The sequence below is a fragment of the Pistacia vera genome, unplaced genomic scaffold (genome assembly GCF_008641045.1).
Source record: "Pistacia vera cultivar Batoury unplaced genomic scaffold, PisVer_v2 Contig138, whole genome shotgun sequence".
In the NCBI taxonomy this organism is placed as follows: domain Eukaryota; kingdom Viridiplantae; phylum Streptophyta; class Magnoliopsida; order Sapindales; family Anacardiaceae; genus Pistacia; species Pistacia vera.
This window is the reverse complement of record NW_022195444.1, coordinates 372,589-398,199: the sequence shown is the minus strand read 5'-3', so window position 1 is coordinate 398,199 and position 25,611 is coordinate 372,589. Positions and strand designations below refer to the sequence as shown.

The 25,611-nt window shown below is 37.1% G+C and overlaps 1 non-coding gene across 1 annotated transcript; it reads left to right on the top strand.

Annotated features, from left to right (window-relative positions):
* The first annotated feature begins 21,591 nt into the window (after positions 1-21,591).
* On the top strand, positions 21,592-21,698 carry LOC116122877. Its single transcript, XR_004126969.1, has one exon. It is a non-coding gene; the product is annotated as a small nucleolar RNA R71 (small nucleolar RNA).
* Positions 21,699-25,611: the final 3,913 nt, after the last annotated feature.

Here is a 25,611-nt window from a genome sequence, read left to right as displayed (position 1 = left end):
AATGTATGATAAAAGGATCGAATTGCACGGTAACCATATCGTTGATAGGTAGCTACTTTGCTGAATCCGAATCTATCGGGTGGCCATAATGCCTTGCTAGGGGCCAATCTTAGTTTGTGTATTAGTGAGATGATTAATTGGTGTTAATCGCGATACTATACACTGTCGGTATGATGAGGAGCCTATGGGTCACACACATAGAAGATAATTTAAGATCCAAGAAGAAAGAAGGGCGTTTTCGTCTTTTAAGGCGAAAGGGTATTTTGGTAGTTTCACAATACAATTAAATTTGCTGAGGTCGTAGCCTTTATTTAATTTGTTAGAAAAATTAAATAAGCGAAATTACGTTTAAATGCGTGTTCGCACATATTTAAATATATTATCATTATTGTTAAATGTTAATATATATTTAAATATATATTAATTGATTTTAATTGAGATATTGAGGGAAAATAAAATAAATCAAATTGAGAGTGTTTGGCAACATGGGGCATTTGGGTTGGAGCCCAAGCCTATTCCATATGGGATTAGGGAAACTTAATTAACTATAAAAGGAAAACTGTGTGTTAATTAATTTGATGAATTGATTTTCTCTTTGAAATTAAAACACACACAGCAGCCCCATCTCCTCCCATGCCAGATTTGGGTTTTGGCCTAAAATCAATTCTATTGATTTGCTTTCTTCTTAATCTTAAAGCCAAAGAGCATCTAGCAAATCCCTCTTTGGTTCTTTTGAGATTGTCTTCGTGTGGACTACGAAGGTTCGATCCTAAACTTGGATCGATAGCAAAACATTCATAAACAAATTTGGAGGAGCCTCCAACGTGCGTTTGTTTTCTTTAAACTTAGATTTATTTTTCTGCAGATTTTATTTTAATATGAATTGTAAAATTATACCCTTGATCTTTGCTCATGTAAACGATCTCTATATTATATTTGTTTTGTTTACGCTGCGTGTATGGGACCGTTTACTTACAAACACATGACGAGAGAGATAGAATGAAGAGGATCCCATATGCGTCAACAATTGGATCCATCATGTATGCCATGTTATGTACTCGGATTGATGTCTCATGTGCTTTAAGCACTTGTAGTAAATATCAATCGGATCTAGGTGAGCATCACTGGATAGCTGTCAAGAGCATCCTTAAGTACCTAAAGAGGACTAAAGACATGTTCTTGGTTTATGGAGGGGAAGATGAGCTCACTGTAAGAGGATACAGTGATGCTAGTTTCCAATTGGATAAAGATGATTATCGATCACAATCAGGGTTTGTATTTTGTCTCAATTGGGGTGCAGTGAGCTAGAAGAGCTGCAAGCAAAGCACTGTAGCAGACTCTACAATGGAGTTTGAGTATATTGCATTATCTGATGCGGCCAAGGAGGTAGTCTGGATTAAGAAGTTCGTCACCAAACTTGGTGTGGTTTCCATGATTGTTGATCCGATAGATGTCTATTATGACAACAATGGAGCAATTGCTCAAGCAAAGAACCACGATCTCACCAGAAGTCCAGACACATACTCAGATGTTTTTATCTCATCAGAGAAATGGTTTAGGGGAAAGATGTATAGATCAGTAAAGTGCATACTGATGACAATCTCGCCGATCCACTAACGAAGCCTCTGTCGCAGCAGAAGCATGAAAAACACTTAAGGTCATTTGGTATTAAATACATGAATGATTGGCTATAGTGCGAGTGGGAGATTGTTATAGTAGGTGCCCTAGAGCCAATCAATTATTGAAAAATTGATTTTGTAATAAATGTTTATTTATCAATAAAAGGCATATTATACTATATCACGTAAATCATATTATATGTATTGATATATGTCCTTAGGATTGCAGAACCGTGATGAGGGTATCAAGTGTTTCAAATCTTGATAGTGAGAACCCTATGATCACATATGGTGGCCATTCTAGAAATGTTCGTAGCCCCAGTATTATTCTAACCAAGGACACAGATAATATGGTAAGGCTATCATAGTGTTGAACGACCCTGTCGAAAGGCAGTGACTGATCTCACTTGTCAAGGTTTTTTGCCGACAACCTGGTGCAACGCATAGGTGCTTGCTAGAGGCAAGTTCAATAGATTGACCTAGCAGAGGATTCCATATGGATGGTAACCCCAGTGTCTATGGAATAAATCCTCCAACGGATGGTGGTGCATGTGATCCTTAGACTTAAGATCACCAGAGCACCTTGTGCACCAATTGGTGAAGTTTGACACTAGCCCAACGTAGTTCTATTTAGAGCTATCAATACGATAGTGATTGGCTACATTGAGAAGTGTATCGAGACTATGGTGGATCGACAAAGGATTCATCAATCTTGGGTAAGGGAGACGTTATCTTATTGGGTAATTCAGTAAATGGCAATGACACTAAATTTTTAGCCACAGTGAGATTGAGTTGATGCTCAATCCAATTTAATATTCCTGTCATCGGTCCAGTAACTGAATACAAACATGTCGAGGATATCTGAGGTTGATACCATTTCTGTACCTTAGTCTTGATGAGATAACAGTTGATGAAAGTATTCGATTGCACAGTAACCATATCGTTGACAGGCTGTGGTTTTGCTGAATCCGAATCTATCGGGTGAGACGATTAATTGGTGTTAATCGCGATACTACGCACTGTCGATATGATAAGGAGCCTACAGGTCACACACTTAGAAGATAATTTAAGAATCAATTTCTGAAAAGGGTATTTTTTTCTTTCAGTACGAAAGGTTATTTTGGTAATCTCACAGTGCAATTAAATTTGCTGAGGTTGTTGCCTGTACTTAATTTTAATATTAAAATTAAATTAGTGAGATTATATTTAAATATATCTATGTATATATTTAAATGAATTATTATTATTAATTAAATGTTAATATATTATTATATATTAATTGATTTTAATTATAATAATAATTAAAATACCATAAAGGGTGTGTTTGGTTGCAAGAGTGAACTAGGGTTGGAGCCCATGGCTATTCCTAAGTGGAATAGGGTTTTAATTGTTGCACTATATAAGTGCAACTTAAAATTAAAACAAAAGATAATTATTCATTCAATTAAAACCCTAGCCACCCTATATCTCTCTCTCTCAAGAAGAAAATTTTTCTTGTTCTTCTTTCTTGATTCTTGAAGCCCTTGATTGTTCTAGCAAAATAATCAAAGGTTCTTTGGATTATCTTCGTGTGGACTTCCGTGAGTGCGATCCTACTTTGGATCGATTGGCAAAAAATCACGTGAACAGTAACTGTGAATAGTGTTCCTATCCGAAATCATAGATATTCGAAGGAGCCTCCAAACATACGTAAGTATTCTACTCCTTGAATGGATTTACTTTATACATATTTTTGTTTATAAACATGTAAATGGTATAATCTATACTCGGATCTAGGCAAAGAAAGGTAATTGGTTTACCGATTGATTTTTTGTTTTCCGCTGTGTATGGTAGATCAATTGCTTACATCATGTGCATTAAGCACTAGTAGTGGATATCAATCGGATCCAAGTGAACGATACCATGTTGTATGCTCGGACTGATATCTCATGTGCATTAAGCATTTGTAGTAGATATCAATCGGATCCAAGTGAACAATGTGATGTACTCAGATTGATGTCTTATGTACATTCAACACTTGTGGAAGATATCTATCAAATCCAAGTGAGCGACACTGGATGAGTGTCAAGGACATCCTTAAGTACCTAAAAAGGACTAAGGATATGTTCTTGGTTTATGGAGGGGAAGATGAGCTCATTGTAAGAGGACACAGTGATGTGATAATCATATTTTACACTATGATTTTGCATTGAATTTTGATAGGATTTAGGATACTTTTCGTACAATTTGGGCCATAATTGCTACCTAATTCTATTAATTTATCTTTGTAGGCCTAAACGATGATTTTTAGCATAAATGACAGTTTTGAGCGTAAATTGTGTAACTTGAGCTTGGAAACTCGGAATGACCTGAATTTAGAAGCTTTGGAAAGCTAAAAAGAAGAGCTACAACGTTCATGTTTTGGGTTTTTCCTAATTCTGACTGGACAAAGGTGAAAACTTGGCTTGAAATCGTGAAAAGTACGTTGGAACTGAAGAAAAACGTATTTGGTCATGCTTCAGTATTTCTGCCATAACGTGAGCTTTAGACCTCGGATTGTGAGGATTCTTGAACGACAAGAAAGATAATTTAAAGGGATACAATTCATATGTTTAACACTTTTCCAGATTCAGAATCTATCATGCTCAGATTTGGCCCGAAATTCTTCACTATGGCGAGGAAAAAGCTTCGCCGCGGCGAAACCTGCATCAGATGTAAAAATAAAACGACGCGTTTTGGCTTGCTAGGGCTTCATCCTTAAGTGAGAGAGGTATAAATTAGAGCGAAGAGGAAGAGAAAAGAGTCTTGGTTCGTCATTTGGGAGGCAGCTCATGGAAGGAGAAGATTATTGAAGATTTGGGCTTCAAATTAGAGAAGATTCTCCATCTTTTGCTTGTTTTCAATGATGAATCTTGATTCAGTTGGTTTTTGTTATTTTATTTCATTTTTGTGTATGAACTGAGTTTTTTAGCTGGGTTTGATGTAACCTTGTACAATGATTCAAATTTTTATGAATGATTTACTTTGAGTTTTAATTTTATGATTGAGTGTTTATCTCTTTGCAATGACTTTTGGATGCTTGATCACCATTCAAATGTGTGTTGTCATAATGAGACTAAGAAGTGATTGTGATTGTGCCTCTTGGGATAAATACCATAGATAGCAAACGCTAGTAGAGATAGGTTTAGCGATCTATGAAATCTAGATAGAATTCCTAAAGCTTAATAGACTTTGCACTTTAATCTTCAATTTGTTGGTGTGCGGAAGCTTAATAGGGATAAGTAGGGAAATGTAGCCTGAGAAGGTATGTTTTACAACTTAGGATTGATTTTCAATAAAGGAATTAGAACTTGGGTAATAGATTCTTGATTGGGTTAGCGTATCTAGGTGATCATACCCTAGCAATTTTATTTTGTTAACTGTATTTAGTTGTTAATTTTCCATCAATCCAATTTATTGTTGCTTTAATTAGGACTTAAACTAGGGAAATCGGTACTTAGTACAATATCCTCGTGGGAACGATACTCACTCATGACTCTATTACTTGTGTGACTAGTCACATTGCTATATATTGCATGTTGTAGGAAACACGCATCAAGTTTTTGGCGCCGTTGCCAGGGATAGTTGATTATTAATATTGATAGTATCTAGTGTAGTGCTAAATTGAAGCTTTTATTTCATTTTTGTAGTTAATTGTAAATTTTGTATAGTCTTAAGTATGAGAAAGACATTACCTCTTTTGTGCAAGGCAACGATGAATCACTATATGAAGCTTGGGAGAGGTACATGGATTGTTAAGGAATTGTCCAATAATGGTCTACCGTTTTGGAGACAAGTCCAAACATTTACAATGGGTTGCTACCAAATATTCAAATGACGGTAGATGTGGCAGCAGGCGGAGCCTTAAATAACAAGACCCCAGAAGATGCTTATGAATTGCTTATGCTGATGGCCAACAATAACTACCAAAGACCTAATGAGAGAGCAATGGGTCTACATGAAGTCGATGTGTTCGCCACATTTTGCACAAACTCCATCACTTCAAAGCCAATTGGGAGGTATAAATGTAAATTCTATTCACTCACCTTTTATAACTTGTGAATTTTGTGCAGGAAACCATGGGAGTGTGGAATGCCAAGATGGAAAACAGTTAGTCTTCTCAACAAACGAGCAAGTGAATTACATGGTTAGTTCACAAAGGCTGCAAAGTGACTCCTTCTCCAATGCTACAATCTTGGCTGGGGGAATCACCCAAATTTGTCTGGAGCGATCAAAGCAGTCAATCAAATCAAAGGACAATGCCAAACCATCAACAGTGGTGAATCATCAACCATGTGAGCAAAGAATGTCGAAATTGGAGGATATATTTGGGGATTCATGCAAGAAACCACAAGTTATGAATGAGACACGCTCAAACTTCAGAAATCAAGGAGTGTCCATTCAAAATTTGGAGGTTCAAGTGGGGCAATTGGTTTAACAAAGAGAGATCTCAAGGTTCTTGCCAAGCACAACAGTCACAAATCCTGAAGAACAATTAAATGTCATAACATTGAGGAGGGTATAGTGTTGGAGCAAACTCACAATGAAGAAAAGTTGGAAGAACATGAAGACAAGACCAATGAAAAGGAAAATCTCAAAGCAAAATGGTGTGCAAGATACTTAAGGGAATTTCAACCAGCAACTCACCTCACAAGGAACAATTTGAGGAATTTGGTGTAAATGCGACAAGTCAAAATTGGTGTTGGAAGAACTCCAAACATTGGACTCGACCAATCACCATCTCATCTCAAGTAAGCATATACGAATTTGAAGTTCCAAAAAGATGCTTATGAGAATGTCGAAATTCCAAAGGAAAGACCAAGAGGTGGCAATGGGAGTGAAGCACCACACAAGGATCGGATGACAGAAGGACCATGGGAAAGTCGAGCTTCCGACTATAAACAAGCGCTTCTTGGGAGGCAACCAAGTCTTTCAATTGTTTTCATTTCATTGCATTTGAATTTGTTTAGGTGTTTTATGATTAGATAATTTAATTTGAGTTTGTTTTTGGGTGTTTCAGGTGAAGTTTCGAACTAAGGCGAAAAAGGGAAAATGTTCCAGACTTCGCTGGGGCGAAGAAGTTTCTTCGCCGCGGCGAAGCACTTTTGCACTAACAGAAGTTGAAAAGTCCCATAACTTTGCCGTGGCGAAGATTGTTCTCGCCGAGGCGAAGTAGCCTCTTTTTGTGATGCAGCTTCTGTATTTTTCTGCTGCGGCGGGAGAATTTTGTTTCGCCGCGATGAAGAAAGTCAGGTGAATTTGCTAAGGAAACTTTGCCGCAGCGAGTCTGTTTTCTTTTAATAGGCGTGTGACATTTCATTTTTGCGAAAAATTTCCGAAGCACTTTTCTTTTTAGTTTTGTTTTTATTTCTTATGTGTAAGTAGGAATTGATGTTGATTTCCTGGTTTTGGCTGTTTATTTGTTTTGTTTAGATTTTAGGTTTAGTTCAATAAGGTTGAGATTAGGATGTAATTCTTTCATATTAATCGGTGAGGGTATCTAACACATTTGGCACCATAGACTTTCATTTGTTTGACAGATGATGATGATGAGGAAGCCAAGGAGGATGCCAGGATGTTGCACAAAATCGGCCTTTACGGATTAGTCAGGGGAGTATCTCGTAACCTTTACTTTTGTTTTTCTATTCCTTGGATGTGCATGATTTGACATGGGGACAATGTCATTTTAAGTGGGGGTAGGAAATAGAAATAAAGCTGGTTTAAGGGTATACCGACTGGAAACCAGAACTCGCCTTAAAAAGCCCTAGCAGTACTTGGCAATCTCTGGTATAACAACGCCACGTACAACTTAAACGGAAAAAAAAAAAAAAAAAAAAAAAAAAAAAAACTTTAGTATTTTCTTTAGTTTGATTGTTTTTGCCCATGATGAATTGCATAAGTCATGATGAAACTTGAATTGTGGGATATTATTCTTGGAAAATGTTAAACATTGCTTCAAGTTTAGGTTTATTGACTGAAATCGATTGAGGTTTGTTGAGTGGTTCAACCACCATTTTCATTTTTTCGGCATCTTAGAAACATTTTATGTGGTTAGGTGAAGTTTGATAATGTTGGTGGACTCTAGAACCTAGTAGAGAAGTGCTTGAGGCAAAATTCTAGGATTAGACATTGTTGAGGAAATGATTTAGGCATTTTTTTGGAACGTTTGAGCCTTTCCAGCTGACCATAAATGAATCTTTCCCTAGTCACCCATTTGAGCCTTATGGATTTTCATTGCCTTATTTCCTTGCAAACCAAAAATTGTCCAATCCCTATACCCTAAACACTTTATCATACCCTTTAGGAGAATTTGGACCTAATGTATGACACAAAGAGCTTTGAGAGGTGTGTGAATAAGTGATGGACCAAAATTTTAAGTTTGGGGGTTGCAAAAGGGCACGAAGAAAGGGCAAAGACCTTAATGGGGTTGCAAATATTGTTATTGTAAATATTTATATTTGAAAAAAAAAAAAAAAGAAAGAAAGAAAGAGAAGAAGAAGAAGAAAAGAAAAGAAAAAAAAAAAAAGAATTGCTTTAGTTCAATTCAAAATCAAAAATAAGAAATGCATAAGTTTGAGGGTTGTAAAAGGTTGACACTTTGATTGGTGGTTGAGAAAGAAAGTGGAGATTGATGTAGCTCTTAGTGTTTGCATGAGGGAAACCGAGTTTCTCTACTTTGTTTTCCTAACATTTTCCTTGGAGCCCACCACTCGAGCCTAACATTACAAGCTTGCAAAGACCTTTTGATCCTTAGCGATGTCTAGTCCACATTAGTGGAGAGTAGTTCGAACTTAGGCTTATGGAGTCTGCCACCATTTGATAAACTTTACATTTTTGCATAAAATAATCCGGAAGTCGGAATGTGGATTGAAGTGGGGATCACCTACTCGGGGGATCAATAGAGAAAGATAGTCGATGCAACTTATAACTTTGGAGTGTTGAACATTTTCTAATAATATTTTTCAACAACCTTAGAGACTTGTATAAATTCTAGGCAATTCTGTGTTGAGTTTGAGCCTAATTTTTGTTTGTTCATTTTTAGTTTTGTTGTTTTGTTGTTTTGGTTTTGGTGTGGTGCTTTTTTCTTCCTTTGAGTTTTTATTCCTTTTTGCTCGAGGACGAGCAAATCTTAAGTTTGGGGGTAGTTAATAATCATTGTAAGAGGACACAGTGATGCTATTTTCCAAACGGATAAAGATGATTATCGTTCGCAATCTGGGTTTGTATTTTTGTCTCAATAGAGCTACAGTGAGCTAGAAGAGCTTGGAGCAAAGTACTGTAGCAGATTCTACAACTGATGCTAAGTATATCGCATTATTTAATGCAGCCATGTAGGCGGTTTGGATCAAGAAGTTCATTATTGAACTTGATGTGTTTTCTCTCCCTAAATGTGTATATCAAACCTAAAACCCTTTAAAAAAGGATTAAAACTGCCTTTATATAGTTTTTAGACAAAATGACAAATTGTAAATACTGGTAGCCAAAATTAGGGTTGGAAATGCAACATTTTTACATTCTGCTTGATTTGCACTGCGGTGCTGTTTAGTTGCGCCGCGACTCTATTGAATTGAGCCCCGACGCATTTGAATGTCGCCATGGCTCAGTTATGACAATTTTTCTTAAAAACCCTAATTTGCGCCGCAACGCAATTTGGATTTCATCAACTTTATGCCAGTCAAACCGGTCATCACAGCTAATGCGTTGTTACTGTAACATACAAATATAGCAAGTGCACTAGTCACACAAAGTAATAAAGTGATGAGTGAGTACCGTTCCCACGAGGATTGATTGCTAAGCACTGATTTTCCTATTTGTTCTCAAGTTGGAGAAACCAAAAGTGTTTGGATTTATGGGAGAATCTAAAACTAAACTAAAAGCAAAATCTACCACGAAATTAAAAGAATAATTACTTAAAGCAAGATTAAAGCAAGGGCAATATCAAGTAAAGCAAACAGTTAGGGCTTTGACTTTATTAGGATTCTATGGAAAAATCCTACAAATTATGCTACTTTTACACTTACATGCATGGATTGTAAATCGAATTCCCTAAGTTGTAAAACATACCTTCTCAGGCTATGAATTCCTACTTTTCCCTATTAATCTTCCGCACCTAACAAATAGAAGATTAATAAATTAATAAAAAAATTTCAATTTAGTCGTTTTGTCTTTTTGGTTGTTTGTTGTTTTTCTTTCTTTGTGTTTTGTACCTGATTCTCGGGGACAAACATGTCTTTAGTTTGGGGGTATTTGATAATACGAGGATTATACTATTTTATTTAGGCTTTTTGGCTGGATTTTAGATACTTCTTAGTTTGTTTATGCCTAAATTGCTACTTAATTCTATATATTTTATGTTTCAGGCCCAAGCGTGCATTTTTAGCAAATAATGAGCGAATTGGAGTTTCTAGACTCAGAAGTAAGCGAATCTCAGAATTGGGGAAAGTTCCGAAGTTGAGTGAAGCACTATGAAGCATGTTTCCAAGAGAAAGCATCGAAAATCGAAGATTCAAGGATGAAAGCAAGTAGAGGGCAATTTTGTAAATTTAGAATGTTTCAGGAAGGTTCGCCACAATGAAGTCTATTCTTCGCCATGTAGAAAGCAGCTAAGCACGAGATTCTAGTTTAGTTCATCGCTGCGGCGAAGTCTGCGAAATTTTTTTTTCTCCAAAACGCACAGTTTTATTTTAGGAAAGTTTTAGGTCTTTTGGGCGAGCTATATAGGAAAAACCTTGCCATTTTGAGGGGGTCATCTTGTTTTCATCTGGATTAGAGTAGTTTTTACATTTGGGGAGAAGATTTGAGCTTTAATCTTGTGGATTCTTCAACTAGGGGAGATCTCGACTCTTTTCTTTGTATTCCAATATGTTGATTTCTGGGTTTATAGTTTGTCTTGCTGTTTGTGTTAATTTAGTTATGAACTAACCCATTTTGGGTTAGGGTTTTTCTTCGTCTTTTTGGGTGAAAGGGTGTTTTGGTAATTTCATAGTGTAATTAAATTTGCTGAGGTCGTAGCCTTTATTTAATTTGTTAGAAAAATTAAATAAGTGAAATTATGTTTAAATATGTGTTCGCATATATTTAAATAAATTATCATTATTGTTAAATGTTAATATATATATTAATTGAGATAATAATGAAATTAAAATAAATATCTAATTGGGAGTGTTTGGAAACAAGGGGTGTTTGGGTTGGAGCCCAAGCCTATTCCATATGGGAATAGGGCAATTAAACTTTACTATAAAAGAAAAAGTTTAATTGTAAAAGGGTAGAGATTTTTCATTTCATTATTTTCATTGGAAAGGAGAAAAACACAGCAGGCCCTCTCTCTCACTCTCACACCAGATTTTTGGTTTAGCTAAAAATCAAATACTCTTATTTCTTCTTTGTTCTTAATACTAAAGAGGATCTAGCAAATCTCTCTTTAGTTCATTGCGATTATCTTCGTGTGGACTACATCGGTTCGATCCTATACTTGGGTCGGTAGCAAATACATTCAGAGACAAAGTTGGAGGAGTCTCCAAACGTGCGTATGATTCCTTAAACCTTGAAAAGATTTTTCTGCAGATTTAATATATATATATTGTATAAACTGTAATTTTTGTACCCAGATCTTAGTTCTAAGGAACAATCCATGTAGTTTATGTTTTTGTTTTCCGCTGCGTAACTAGGTCGTTCACTAACTGTGGTATTAGAGCCTCGGGTATCAAATTTTTACAGTTTATTATATGAACAATAACACGTATTTGGTTGATATCATGTTATTTTTGAAAAATATGCAAAATCTGCTTTTGGATGAATGAATCAAATGATAAATTGGTTTAATAATGTGTTGATGGATGTTATATTGGTTGGTTGATGTCCTGGTTGAATGTGTGTGCGTTCGATTTGATTTGGATTCGTGTTATTACACAAAAACTGCAAAAAAAAACGTGAACTGTTCATATTAGGGATTTCTAGGTTTCGCCGCGGCGAAGTGCTCTCTGGAAATTTTTGCCGCGACGACGTGGCTACTGCCCCAATTTTGTGCTTTTCGCGAATGGATCGAAATGTAGGTTTTAATAACCTATAAAACCAATGATCATTCTGCACATTTAAGAGGGTAATTAATAAATAACCCACTCGATTCAAAAATTGATTGTTTTTTAAATGAATGTTATGTACTTGTTTGTATATTGCATGGTGCACGGTACATGAGCCTTATGACCTATAGTGAATGTTCTAAATTATTTTTGGGTATGTATGGTTGTAAAATTTTAAATAGGGCCTGCGTGTCATGCCTATCTCCTCTTCTCAATGTACATTCTCTTCTCATCTCATTCCCCTCGAATGTAAATCGAGGTTTCTAGATTTGTTGATGTAAAATTAGTTTAAGATTAATTTTATTGTAAATTTAGAATGATGTTTTTGTAATGTACTTAAAGACGGAGCAAAGGACGAGGCAACCATACTTGAAGACTCAAGATATTTATTACAGGACTCCTAAGTGACCCCCCGATTCCTCTAGGCTTGAGGAAATCGGTTTTAGTTGGGCCATGTATTGGGACGTTTTAATATTGTGTTTAGTATGCATGCTAAGGTTGAATGTTGAATAACATGCCAAACAATGCCATTCTAACAAAGATAATAATCTGGTGAGACATTAAATAACAAACCCTCAATTAAAGTATATGAAGTCACGTAAGCCTTCCATCACCATGGTTTTAATCAAACCACTGTTCGTTGAAACCTTGTTCGCCAAAGCGAAGGGTACACTTCTACCAATGGGAGGTTAAAATGCATTGGAGTTTTCCTTAATGGTGATGGGTCGACTTAAAATGACGGTTTTGCTTGTTCGCCAAAGCGAATGTTGATAAACACGTCATAGACATATTATGTGTACGTGGTGACATGTAGTGTCCACTCTACTGATACTGAGAATCACACTTGAGGATAATGGTTGGAGCCATTGGATTGTGTGATTGGCTTGTTGGCTTTTTCACATTTTGGAGATTGATAGTAGGAGCTATCAACTGTTGGATTAAGTTTGTTGGCCTACCTAATCAACTCCTTTTGGCTTGTTCACCAAGCGAAGGTTTGAAATGGGAAGGATGGGATCTTGGTCCACTAGGAAAGTCAACGGGCTTCTCGAATTAATAGTGAGGGCTATTGACTTGAGTAAAATATGGGAGCATCGTTTAATAAAGACCATATTAAATAATAATGAACTTTATAATGACTTTATTTTTCTACAATTGTAGATTCACTAAAATGAGCATTATTACCTGCGACCGATAATCGAAAAGAAAAACAGGTTGGATGGATCCAATTTCTCAGACCGGTATCGTAATCTTCGATTATACTTAAGTCAGAAAAGAAATTGTATATCCTTGAAAAGCCATACATGGTTGAGCCTGATCTTGATGCTACTCAGGAAGCAAAGGATACTTATCAAAAGTTCCTTGAGATGCTGATATCGTTCAATGCTTGATGTTAGCATCGATGACACCTATGCTGTAAAAGTCATGAGAATATGGACGCTCTCTCCATTATCACACCTCAAGGAGCTTTTCGAAACAAATGCTCGACATGAGAGGTACAAGATGTCAAAAGCACTGTTTGGGAGTCGTCTGCGAGGGATCCCAAGTTGGTCCTCATGTGCTCAAGATGATCGAGCACATAAGAGCTTGGACTTAGATGTGGCTTGGCAGAATTACAAATGGATTTAATTCTGCAGTCCTTCCTAACCTTATGCTCCGTTCATAATGAATTTCAATATGAACACATGAGAAAACCTTGTCAGAACTTTTGAACATGCTGAGGACTGCAGAGCAAGACTTGAAAAAGTCCAAGCCTGTTTTATTGGTTGCTGCCAGTAAAGCAAAGGTAATGGCAAGGGTAAGGCCAAGCCAAACCAAGCCCAAGCCTAAAGGATAGGTAGCTCTTGGTCCTGAGAGTGGCATAGGGAAGGGCAAGGTAGTCTACTTCTTTTGTGGCAAGCCTCGCACTAGAGGAAACATTGCAAGGCTTTCCTCGCAAGCAAGAAGAAGTTAGATGCTACGACCTCAAGTATTTTTATGATTGAGATTATTTCTCTCCCTCAACATCTTGGGTCATTGACATAAGATGTGGTACTCACATTTGCACTGATGTGCAGGGACTAAGACAAAGTAGAGTGCTCGCCAGGAGGGTGTACCTATGAGTTGGAAATGCAGCACATGTGGCTGCATTGGCTGTAGGGACTTACTGTTTATCTTTGCCTACGGGCTTGTTATTGGAACTACTAACTGTTATCACGTACCTTCTATTTCTAAAAATATTATTTCAGTATCCGCTTTGGATATATAGGTATCATTTTGAGATCTAATGGATTGTTGTCCTTTAGTTTGAATGGTATTCTATTTGGAATTGCAAGGTTACATAATGGATTATATGTTCTTATTTAACAATAAAGATATTCTCAATATTGAAACCAAGAAAGCTAAACTAGCGATCAAAACCAAACATATCTCTAGCACTGTAGATTGTGTCATTTTAATAAGACTCGCATTGCAAAACTTCAAAGGGATGGAGTTTTGGACCCTTTTGGCTTTCAGTCATTTGTGGTATGCGAGTCATGCCTGTTAGGCAAGATGACCAGTTTCTTTCACAGGACAAGGTGGAAGGGCTACTGAGCTGTTAGGCATCATCCTAGTGATGTATACGGTCCACTAAAGTTGAGGCCAGAGGTGGGTATTCATACTTCATCACATTACTGATGATTTCAGTAGATATGGTTAGGTTACCTATGAGACATAATCTAAAGCCTTTGATAAATTCAAGGAATTTAGGAATGAAGTACAGAATATGTTGGGCAAAGTATTAAAGCTCTTTGGATGGAGCGAGGAGGTGAATACTTAAGCTCAGGTTCAGAGTACCTGAAGGAATATGGGATAGTATCACAATCACCTCTCCTTATACACCCCAACACAATGGAGTGTTTGAAAGGAGGAATAGGACCTTCTTGATGGTTAGGTCCATGATGAGTTTTAGTGATTTGCTTGCATCATTCTAGGGTTATGCCCTAGAGACTGGGACTCGCGTTTTGAACTGTGTGCCGTCAAACTCTGTATATAAGACTCCATATAAGCTATGGAGTGGGGAAAGCCCAACTTGTCTTATCTAAGGATTTGGGTTGCGAAGCTTATGTTAAAAATTGACTTCAACCAAACTGGGCCCAAATCCTGTAAATGTATATTTTGGGGTATCCAAAGGAGACCAAAGGATACTATTTCTACCACCTAGAAGAGCACAAAATTTTTGCTGCTCGATCTGGTGTCTTCCTAGAAAAGGAATATTTTCTAAGAAGTACTAGTGGGAGAAAAGTATAACTCCATGAGTTCTAGAACCACAAGATATCTAGACGAAGGACGATGATGTGCCACAGGAAGTGGTTGAGCATCATGAGGAGGTTACTCCACAACTGTGGATCAAAGTGAACCACCTCAGGCAGCACAGGAGCTACGTAGATCTGGGAGAGTATGCCATGAGCCTGAGAGATACAGTTATCTCATGACTCACATGGTACATACTAGTCTACTAAGACGATGAGCCTAGAACCTACGAAGATGCTATATCGGATCCAGATTTTGTTAAATGGCTTGACCTGAAATCTGAGATGGACTCCATGTACCAGAACCAAGTGTGGTCTCTGGTGGAACCACCTAAAGCGGTAAAACCCATTGGGTGTAAATGGGTCTTCAAGAAGAAGACTTACATGGATGGCAACATGCATACTTATAAGCATGACGGTTCCAAAGGGTTCAAACAAATTCATGGCATTGACTATGAAGAAACATTTTCGCTGTTGCCATGATTAAATCATCCGGATTATGCTTGCATTTGCTGCATATCTTGACTATGAGATTTGGTAATGGATGTCAAAACAGCTTCCTAAACGGAAACCTTATGAAGGAGTGTATATACACAGTGGTGTGCTGTCATAGGCAACCAAGATTAAAAACCTTCCTAACCTAACTACTGAACTGTAAATGGGTAAGCAAGGGTCGATCCCACGAAGATGTCTAGCCGAATTTTCGATGATGTGAATAAGGCTGGGGGTTTTGAATAAAACAAAAACAATCTTAGCCAACAAACAACAAAAACAATTCAATTCGAAATCAAGTAATATAACGAAACTTGGTCTCCGTCAACATCCCCATTGGAATCTTACAACTGATCATTGATGCAAAAGTAAATCAATTCTTACTTTGAATATTCACCGTTGGAACTATTTTCCTATCTCTCCTTAATTGTAATTAATTAGGAAAAAGTGATCTTAATTAATCTTACCATTAAACAACCTAGACAAGCGCTAAAGATTTAATCTAATGGCCGCCTCAAGAATTAGAGAAATCGATGAAGCTAAACAACACAAACACAAGTAGTTGTATTTAATTTAGTTGAATGTTCTTCTAAGATTCAATTCCTACATCAAATTATAACCCTAATGCTTCACAAGTTAGAGGGATCAAACAATTACGGATTTGGTATCAAACTTAGTAGTAGATTGCAACAATATACATTAGTAGGCCTCCTAGTAATAAATGCATCAATCATGAAGATATGCACAACAACATTCAATACTCAAACACGAAAATTGAACACTAAATAAAATAGATTAGATCTCACAGTTGGTTGATTCCGAGGTCTCCGTTTCCTTCGACTGAGTTACAAAATCAGCCACTCATGGCCATGACGAAAATACAAAAAAGTTCCAGAAAGACCAAAGAGAGGCGTTTGTGTTTTTTCTCCAAAAACCCTAATCTCCTCCCCTTAACAAAATCCAGTTCAAGTATTTGAATCCCACTAAATCTCCTAAAAGAATATTCTAATATCCTAAATAACATTAATCCTAATTTAATCTATTATTGATATAAGATAACATCCTAAAATAAAATGATAGTGGAGATTCTGAGCTGTAACTTGCGTGCCACATGTCCTCAAATCTTCAATAATAAACTGCCCAATTGATTTGCATGACAAGGCAGAATGCTCCAGGAGTCGGCAGTGCAGATGGTCAACTTCAAGCCGATTCAACCTAGATGAAGTGAGTGTCTCTCCAAACTCAAAACATAAAATTTTTTCATTCAGATCTATTTTTCATCGTTCCACAGCATTTTGAATCATCTCAATCGGAGCTCGGATGAGAGACTTATGCCCAGATTACGAAACAATGTCGAAACTGTCCGAATTCACTTAATTAGTTCCGTTTTGCAATTAACGCCTCCATTTGCATCCTAAATCAAAATAGAATAATAATGAGTACATTTAGGCAAAAAATACGTATAAAAGACTAAACATTAAGGGGGTAAATATGACATTTTGCATTCTCATCACACAGCCTGATGGTTTCGTTCCTGATGGGCAAGCTAATAGGGTATGTAAGTTGCAGAGATCCATTTATGGACTCAAGCAAGCTTCAAGGAGCTGGAACATTCGTTTTGATAAGTCCCTAAAAAAATTTGGTTTTATCAAGAATGAAGATGAGCCATGTGTTTACAAGAAAGTGAGTGGGAGCGCAGTAGTATTCCTAGTGTTGTATGTCGATGACATACTTTTGATCGGGAATGATATACCGAACTTGCAATCGGTAAAGACTTGGTTATCCAAGTGCTTTTCCATGAAGGACTTAGGAGAAATAGCCTATATCCTTGGTATAAAGATCTAACATGATAGATCGCGTAGGTTGCTTGGCCTAAGTCAGAGTGCATAAATTGACAAAGTACTGAAAAGATTCAGTATGGAAGAATCCAAGAAGGGATTTCTTCCAATGTCACATGGTGTTTATCTCTCTAAGGAATTGTGTCCTAGGACACAAGATGAGAGAGATAAGATGAAAAGGATCCTATATGCATCAGTAATTGGATCCATCATGTATGCCATGTTATGTACTCGGATTGATGTCTCATGTGCTTTGAGCACTTGTAGTAGATATCAATTGGATCCAGGTGAGCATCACTGGATGGCTGTCAAGAATATTCTTAAGTACCTGAAGAGGACTAAGGATATGTTCTTGGTTTATAAAGGGGAAGATGAGCTCACTGTAAGAGGATACAGTGATGCTAGTTTCCAAACGGACAAAGATGATTATTGATTGCAATCAGAGTTTGTATTTTGTCTCAATGGTGGTGCAGTGAGCTGGAAGAGCTCCAAGCAAAGCACTGTAGCAAACTCTACAATGAAGGCTGAGTATATTGCATTGTCAGATACAGCCAAGGAGGCAATCTGGATTAAGAAGTTCATTACTGAACTTGGTGTGGTTTCCACGATTGTTGATCCAATAGACATCCATTGGACAACAATGGAGCTATCGCTCAAGGCAGGGAACCACAGTCTCATCAGAAGTCCAGACACATACTCAAATGATTCCATCTCATTAGAGAGATAGTTGAGAGGAAAGACATGTGCATACTAACGACAATCTCGCAAATCCACTAACAAAGCCTCTGTGGCAGCAGTACCATGAAAGGCACTTGAGATCATTTGTTATTAAATACATGAATGATTGGCTATAGTGCAAGTGGGAAATTATTAGAGTAGATGCCCTAGAGCCAATCAATTATTGTAGAATTGACTCTTTGTAATAATGTTCATTAATCAATAATAAAAGACATTTTATTCTATATTGCGTAAATCATTATTATTGCAATATGTATTGATATATGTCCTTAGAATGGTAGAACCCTAACGAGGGTATCAAGTGTTTCAAATCTTGATAGTGAGAACCCTATGAGCACATATGGTGGCCATTCTAAAAACGTCTGTAGCCCTAGTATTATTATGAAGTAAGGGCACAGATAATACGGTAAGGCTATCATAGTGTTGAACAACCCTGTCGAAAGACAGTGAATGATCTCACTTGTCAAGGTTGTTTGGTGACAACCTGGTGCAACACATGGGTGCTTGCTGTAGGTGAATACACTGCAGCAAGTTCACTAGACTGACCCACCAGAGGATTCCATATGGATGGTAACCCCAGTGTCTATGGAATAAATCCTCTAACGAATGGTGGTGCATGTGATCCTTAGACTTGAGATCACTGGAGCGCCTTGTGCATCGATTGGTGTAGTTTGACACTAGCCTAACGCAGTTCTATTCAGAGCTGTCAATACAGTGGTGATTGGCTGCATCGAGATGTGTGTCAAGACTATGGTGGATATACAGAGGATTCATCACTCCTAGATACGGGAGAAGTTATCTCAAGGCGCAATTCAGTATATGGCAATGGCACTAAAACTGTGGCCACAGTGGGATTGAGTTGTTGCTCTATCCGAATTATAATACAGGTCATTGGTCCAGAAACTGAATACATAATATCGAGAGTAACCGAAGGTTGACATTATTTCTATGCCTTCATCTCGTCGAGATAACGTATGATGAAAGGATCGAATTGTACGGTAACCATATCGTTGACAGGTAGCTACTTTACTGAATCCAAATCTATGGGGTGGCCATGATGCCTTGCTAGGGGCCAATCTTGGTCTGTGTGTAGTGAGACGATTAATTGGTGTTAATCGCGATACTACACACTGCCGGTATGATGAGGAGCCTATGGGTCACACACATAGAAGATAATTTATGAGCCAGGAAGAAAGAAAGGCGTCTTCGTCTTTTTGGGCGAAAGGGTATTTTGGTAATTTCACAATGCAATTAAATTTGCTGAGGTCGTAGCCTTTATTTAATTTATTTGAAAAATTAAATAAGTGAAATTACGTTTAAATATGTGTTCGCATATATTTAAATAAATTATCATTATTGTTAAATGTTAATATATATATTAAATATATATTAATTGATTTTAATTGAGATAATGATGAAATTAAAATAAATATCTAATTGGGAGTATTTGGAAACAAGGGGTATTTAGGTTGGAGCCCAAGCCTATTCCATATGGGAATAAAGCAATTAAACTTTACTATAAAAGAAAAAGTTTAATTGTAGAAAGGTAGAGATTTTTCATTTCATTCTTTTTATTGGAAAAGAGAAAAACACAACAGCCCCTCTCTCTCACTCTCACGCCAGATTTTTCGTTTAGCTAAAAATCAAATACTCTTATTTCTTCTTTGTTCTTAATGCTAAAGAGGATCTGGCAAATCCCTCTTTAGTTCATTGCGATTATCTTCGTGTGGACTACATCGTTTCGATCCTACACTTGGGTCGGTAGCAAATACATTTAGAGACAAAGTTGGAGGAGCCTCTAAACGTGCGTATGATTCCTTAAACCTTGAAAAGATTTTTCTGCAGATTGAATATATATATTGTATAAACTGTGATTTTTGTACCCAGATCTTGGTTCTAAGGAACGATCCATGTAGTTTATGTTTTTGTTTTCCGCTGTATAACTGGGTCGTTCACTAACAGTTTTGATATAATTCGGATTTCTATGGATTAATCAATTGATGATTGTTGCTTTTATATTCTATTGCGTAGATTGTGCGATTATTCCGGTTTTTGTTGATTTTACTTGTTGAACATGATGAGATTGAGAAATGAATCATGTTGAGCTTCTTTGATAATTACCATTGTTATTTTGAATGCTAGAGATAGATTTGAGAAACAATGAAATCAATCTAGGATTCCATTAGCTTAATGAACTTGGATTTGTTAATCTTCAATTTGTTGGGCGCGGAAGATTAATAGGGAAAAGTAGGAATTCATAGCCTGAGAAGGTATGTTTTATAATTTAGGGAATTCAGTTTACGATCCGTGCATGTGATTGTAGAGTAGCATAATCCACACAATTAATCTATAAAGTCCGAATGAAGTCAAACGCTAACCGTTTGTTTTAATTGATAATACTCTTGTGTTAAATCTTGCTTTTATAATTTAGTTGTTTTTACATTTAGTAAATTTTGCTTTTAGTTAAATTTTAATTTCTCCCATAAATCAAACAATTTCGGTTTCTCCAACTTGAAAAACACTTAGGAAAATTAGTGCTTAACAACCAATCCTCGTGGGAACGATACTTACTCATCACTTTATTACTTTGTGTGACTAGTGCACTTGCTATCATTGCATGTTGTAGTTACAACGCATCACTCTTCAACAATTATTTCTTTGTCAACTTCCTCATCGAAATCTTCCTTTTCTTTTGGTGGGCTTCCTTCTTTCCCTGATTGTTTCACCTGTTCCAAGACTGTCCCACTCCGTAATGTTATTGCATTTGCTTGTTCACGTGGATTTGTCACTGTGTTACTTGGTAGGGAACCCCATGGTCTCTCATTGAGCTTATCAGCCAATTGACCCATCTGTACCTCCAAGTTCCGAATGGACGCCCCTTGGTTTCTGAAATTCATCCTTGTCTCATTCATGAAACCTGTGGTTACTTGCATAAAACTTTCCGAACATACCCTTCAATTTTGTCAATCTTTGCTCTCCCGGTTAATTGTTCACCCCTGCTTGGCTGTTTGGCATCGTTCTTTGGTTCCCATGATTGTTCTGCTGATTCTGTTGATTTCGATTGCCCCAAGACAGGTTCAGATGATTCCTCCAACTAGGATTATATGTGTTAGAGTATGGATCATTTGGTTGCCTTTGATTTCCTGCCAAGTAGTTAACCTGTTCTGATGATGAAGACGCTAAAGCAAACGTGTTCCCCACTTGGCATTCACTGCTCACATGACTACCTATACAGAATTCACAAGTTAGTTGAGGTGCTTGAATAGAATTTACCTGCATACTTTCCAACTGTTTCTAAAGTGCTGTAAGTTGGGCTGAAATAGTCGTGTATGCATCAACTTCATGAAGACCCACAGATTTCTTCGACTGCATCCTCTCATTCGGTCTTTGATAGTTGTTACTTGCCAAAATCTCAAGCAACTCATGAGCTTCTTCTGGTGTCTTATTTTGCAATGCTCCTCCCGATGCTGTAGCCACTATGGTTTGCACATTAACCATCAATCCATTGTAAAATGTTTGGACTTGCATCCAAACTGGCAACCCATGGTGTGGACACTTCCTCAGCAGTTCCTTGTATCTTTCCCACGCCTCATATAATGATTCAGACTCTTCCTGTAGAAAAGATGTGATATCATTTCTCATCTTCGCAGATTTTGCTGGCGGAAAGAATTTGGTCGGGAACTTCCATGCTAATTCATTCCAGGTTGTGATCGTCCCTAGTGGTAGTGTCATTAACCATCCCTTTGCTTTATCCCTCAATGAGAAAGGGAACAATCTCAATCTGATGGCATCATCTGACACTCCGTTTGACTTGAAAGTATCACAAATCTCCAAAAAAATTGCAATGTGTAGATTTGGTTCTTCCTTCAATTCTCCCTTAAACTGTACCGACTGTTGGATTATCTGGATGATTGTCGGCTTTATTTTGAAAGTGTTGGCTTGTGCTGCTGGTCTAGTAATACTTGACTCACTGCCATCAACTGAGGGAATTGAGAATTCCCTCAATGTTCTATTTTTTGCCATCTCAACAGCTATGGCCTCTCGTTCTCTTCTCTCTCTGTTAAGTCTTCTTGCGGTTCTTTCAATCTCTGGATCTACAGGAACCACTGGCTGACGTCTCGCTCTTTGGATAAACTACATAAAACGAGAGAAAACGTGAGATCACTTGCTAACAGAAAAGAACAACAAAAATTAATTAATAAACAATTAAAACAAAAACATAAAACTCCAATCTAGCTAACTCAAGAAAATTTCAATGTTAACACAAAAATCAATTCCCGGCAACGGCGCCAAAAACTTGATGCGTTATTACTATAACATGCAAATATAGCAAGTGCACTAGTCACACAAATTAATAAAGTGATGAGTGAGTACCGTTCCCACGAGGATTGATTGGTAAGCACTGATTTTCCTATTTGTTCTCAAGTTGGAGAAACCGAAAGTGTTTGGATTTATGGGAGAATCTAAAACTAAACTAAAAGCAAAATCTACCACGCAGTTAAAAGACTAATTACTGAAAGCAAGATTAAAGCAAGGGCAATATCAAGTAAAGCAAACTGTTAGGGTTTTGACTTTATTAGGATCCTATGGAAAAACCCTACAAATTATGCTACTTTTACACTTATATGCACAGATTGTAAATCGAGTTCCCTAAGTTGTAAAACATACCTTCTCAGGCTATGAATTCCTACTTTTCCCTATTAATCTTCCGCACCCAACAAATTGAAGATTAATAAATCCAAGTTCATTAAGCTAATGGAATCCTAGATTGATTTCATTGTTTCTCAAATCTATCTCTAGCATTCAAAACAATAATGGTGATTACCCAAGAAGCTCAACATGATTCATTTCTCAATCTCATGATGTTCAACAAGTAAAATCAATAAAAATTAGAATAATCACAAAATCTATGCAGTAGAATATACAAGCAACAATAATCAATTGATTAATCTATAGAAATCCGAATTACATCAAAACCTAACCCAAAATGGGTTAGTTCATAACTAAATTAACACAAATAGCAAGAAAAATAGTAAACACAACAGTCAACATAGTGAAACAAAGAAAAGAGAGTAAAGATCTCTTCTATTTGATGAATCCACAAGGTTAATCTCCAATCTTCTCTCCAAATGTAAAAGCTACTCTAAACCAAATGAAAAATAGACAAACCCAGCTACCCTCCCTCAAAATGGCAAGGTTTCTCTTATATAGTTCGCCCAAAAATCTAAAACCTTTCCTAAAATAAAACTGTGTGTTTTGGAGAAAACAAAAATTTGCAGACTTCGTCGCGGCGAAGAACAAATTTCGCCACGGCGACGAGCTAAAGTGGAATCTTGTGCCTAGCTTCTTTCGCCATGGCAAAGAATAAACTTCGCTACGGTGAACCTTCCTGAAAAATTCTAAATTTACAGAATTGCCCTCCACTTGCTTCCTTGCTTGAATCTTCGATCTTCGATGCTTTCCCATGGGAACAAGCTTCATAGTGCTTCAACTCCTCTTCAGAACTTTCCCAAATTCTGAGATTCACTTGCTTCTAGGTCCAGAAACTCCAATCCGCTCATTATTCGTTCAAAATACACGTTTTGGCCTAAAATAGAAAATATGTGAAATTAAGTAGCAATTTAGGCATAGACAAACTAAGAAGTATCCCAAATCCGATTAAAAATCTAAATAAAACAGTGTAATCCTCGGATTATCAATGGCCACAAAATTAATCCTAAATACCATAGTTACCGGTAAGCAGGGTCGAATTCACAAAGAGCAAGACTAACGACCTAATGAATATTTGAGTTAACGAAAGAGAAATTGGAAAATTGATTGATTAAAACTAAGGAAACTAATTAATTGCAGGAAACTAAAAACATCAAATAAATTGCTAACTAAAACACAATATTAAAAGCGTTGCCGCTACGGGTTCGATTTGACTAAAGACCAACTCTTACAATTCCTCTCCTTGCTCTTCAATTTCTTAAACCTACAAGGCTAGGCAAATCAATAAAAATATCTCTAAACAATCTAGGAATAATCTATCATGTCTCCCAATCGTCTTAGTTACAGATCGATTGGTTAAAGACTATCATTGACTAACCGAAAAATGCTAAACCCTTAAACACCACTAGTTGGTACAACGTTAACAAGTACAACCTATCAACTTGTATCATCCAATCAACTAATTACACAACAAATGCATTCCCAGTAGAAATGATATTAAACGCTAATAGAACTTGATTGCAATCAGTACCAAAGCAATTTAAAGTCATAATCAACATTCAATAATCTCAAACCAACATTCAATTATGCAAAAAGTTATAAATCAACAAACGTTCTCAATGGACATTATCAATTCAGCACGTCGAGCATCAGAATAATATTAAAGCATCGCAAACAAACTAAAACGAAAACAAATACAATCTGAATACAAGAAACTTAACCAAATGTCCAACATTCGGGCTCATCCAACTAGTCGAGAGCTGATGAGGAGAGCAATGGAGTCAATCTCGATCTCGCCTACACCATAATAGATAATCGGGAACTTAGCCGCTCATGGTGGTGTCGACGGAGGTTGAAGCAGTGGAAACGAGCTGATCATGGCTGAGAGGAAGTAACCGGCAACGATATGATGCAAAGAAGGGGAAAAAACGACCAACAGACAGCCCGAAATATGAACAGTCGCACTCGCCAAAAAACTAACGTTTTCCGACGGGTCTTCCTGCAAATGGTGGCAGAAATGGGATTCGAAGGTACCAATGGAAAGATTAGGTGATGGGGAGTTCAGATCAGGTCCTAGGGAGATGAAAGGTCGTCGAAAAGTGAGTGAAATCATGTCGGGAAGTCGAAGAGTCGTCGGATCAAGATGATGGATCTCGCTGGAAAAAGGGTAGATCGCCAACACAATAGGAGCTCAATCGGCACCGGAAAATAGTGCAAACTTTGGTGGAAGATGAAGAGTCACGGCGTGGAAATAGTGGTATTTCACCAGCGTGTGTGAATGACGGTGGAAAGTGACTGCTCAGCGTGAGAAGGCGAAGAGTCGCCAGCCTAGAAGATGAAAGGTCATCGGCCGGCGACCAAACGCTAGCGATAGGTGAAGGTCGTTCGCGGCTGGCTGAAGTTTACGACCTTTGGCTTTCTTTTTATAGTGAGGAAGGAAAATATCAGTTTAGTCCCTATACAAATAAAAAGTGACAAAATCAACCCCAAGTTTTATGACAATTTGACCCATGAATAGCATAAATGATACAACATCAACCGTAGAAAATAAATCACTCCTAATATCAACTTACACAATCTCAAATTTCAATCCAAACATGCCAAATTAGTAAGAAAATCTCAAAATATGATTTTTATACATGAATTCATAATTTCTCTTAATTATCTCAATATGATTTCATTTTAATCACACGTAGGGTCTTTTTATCACCAAAATAGAGTCACTTTCATGACTCTAACAATGCCACGGCGTAGAAAAGTGTGTTGCGGCTCAAAATCAATTTCGTCATCTTCACGCTGTGGTCAGAAAAATGTGCTATAGCTCAAATGCGGAATTTCATTCTTTTTC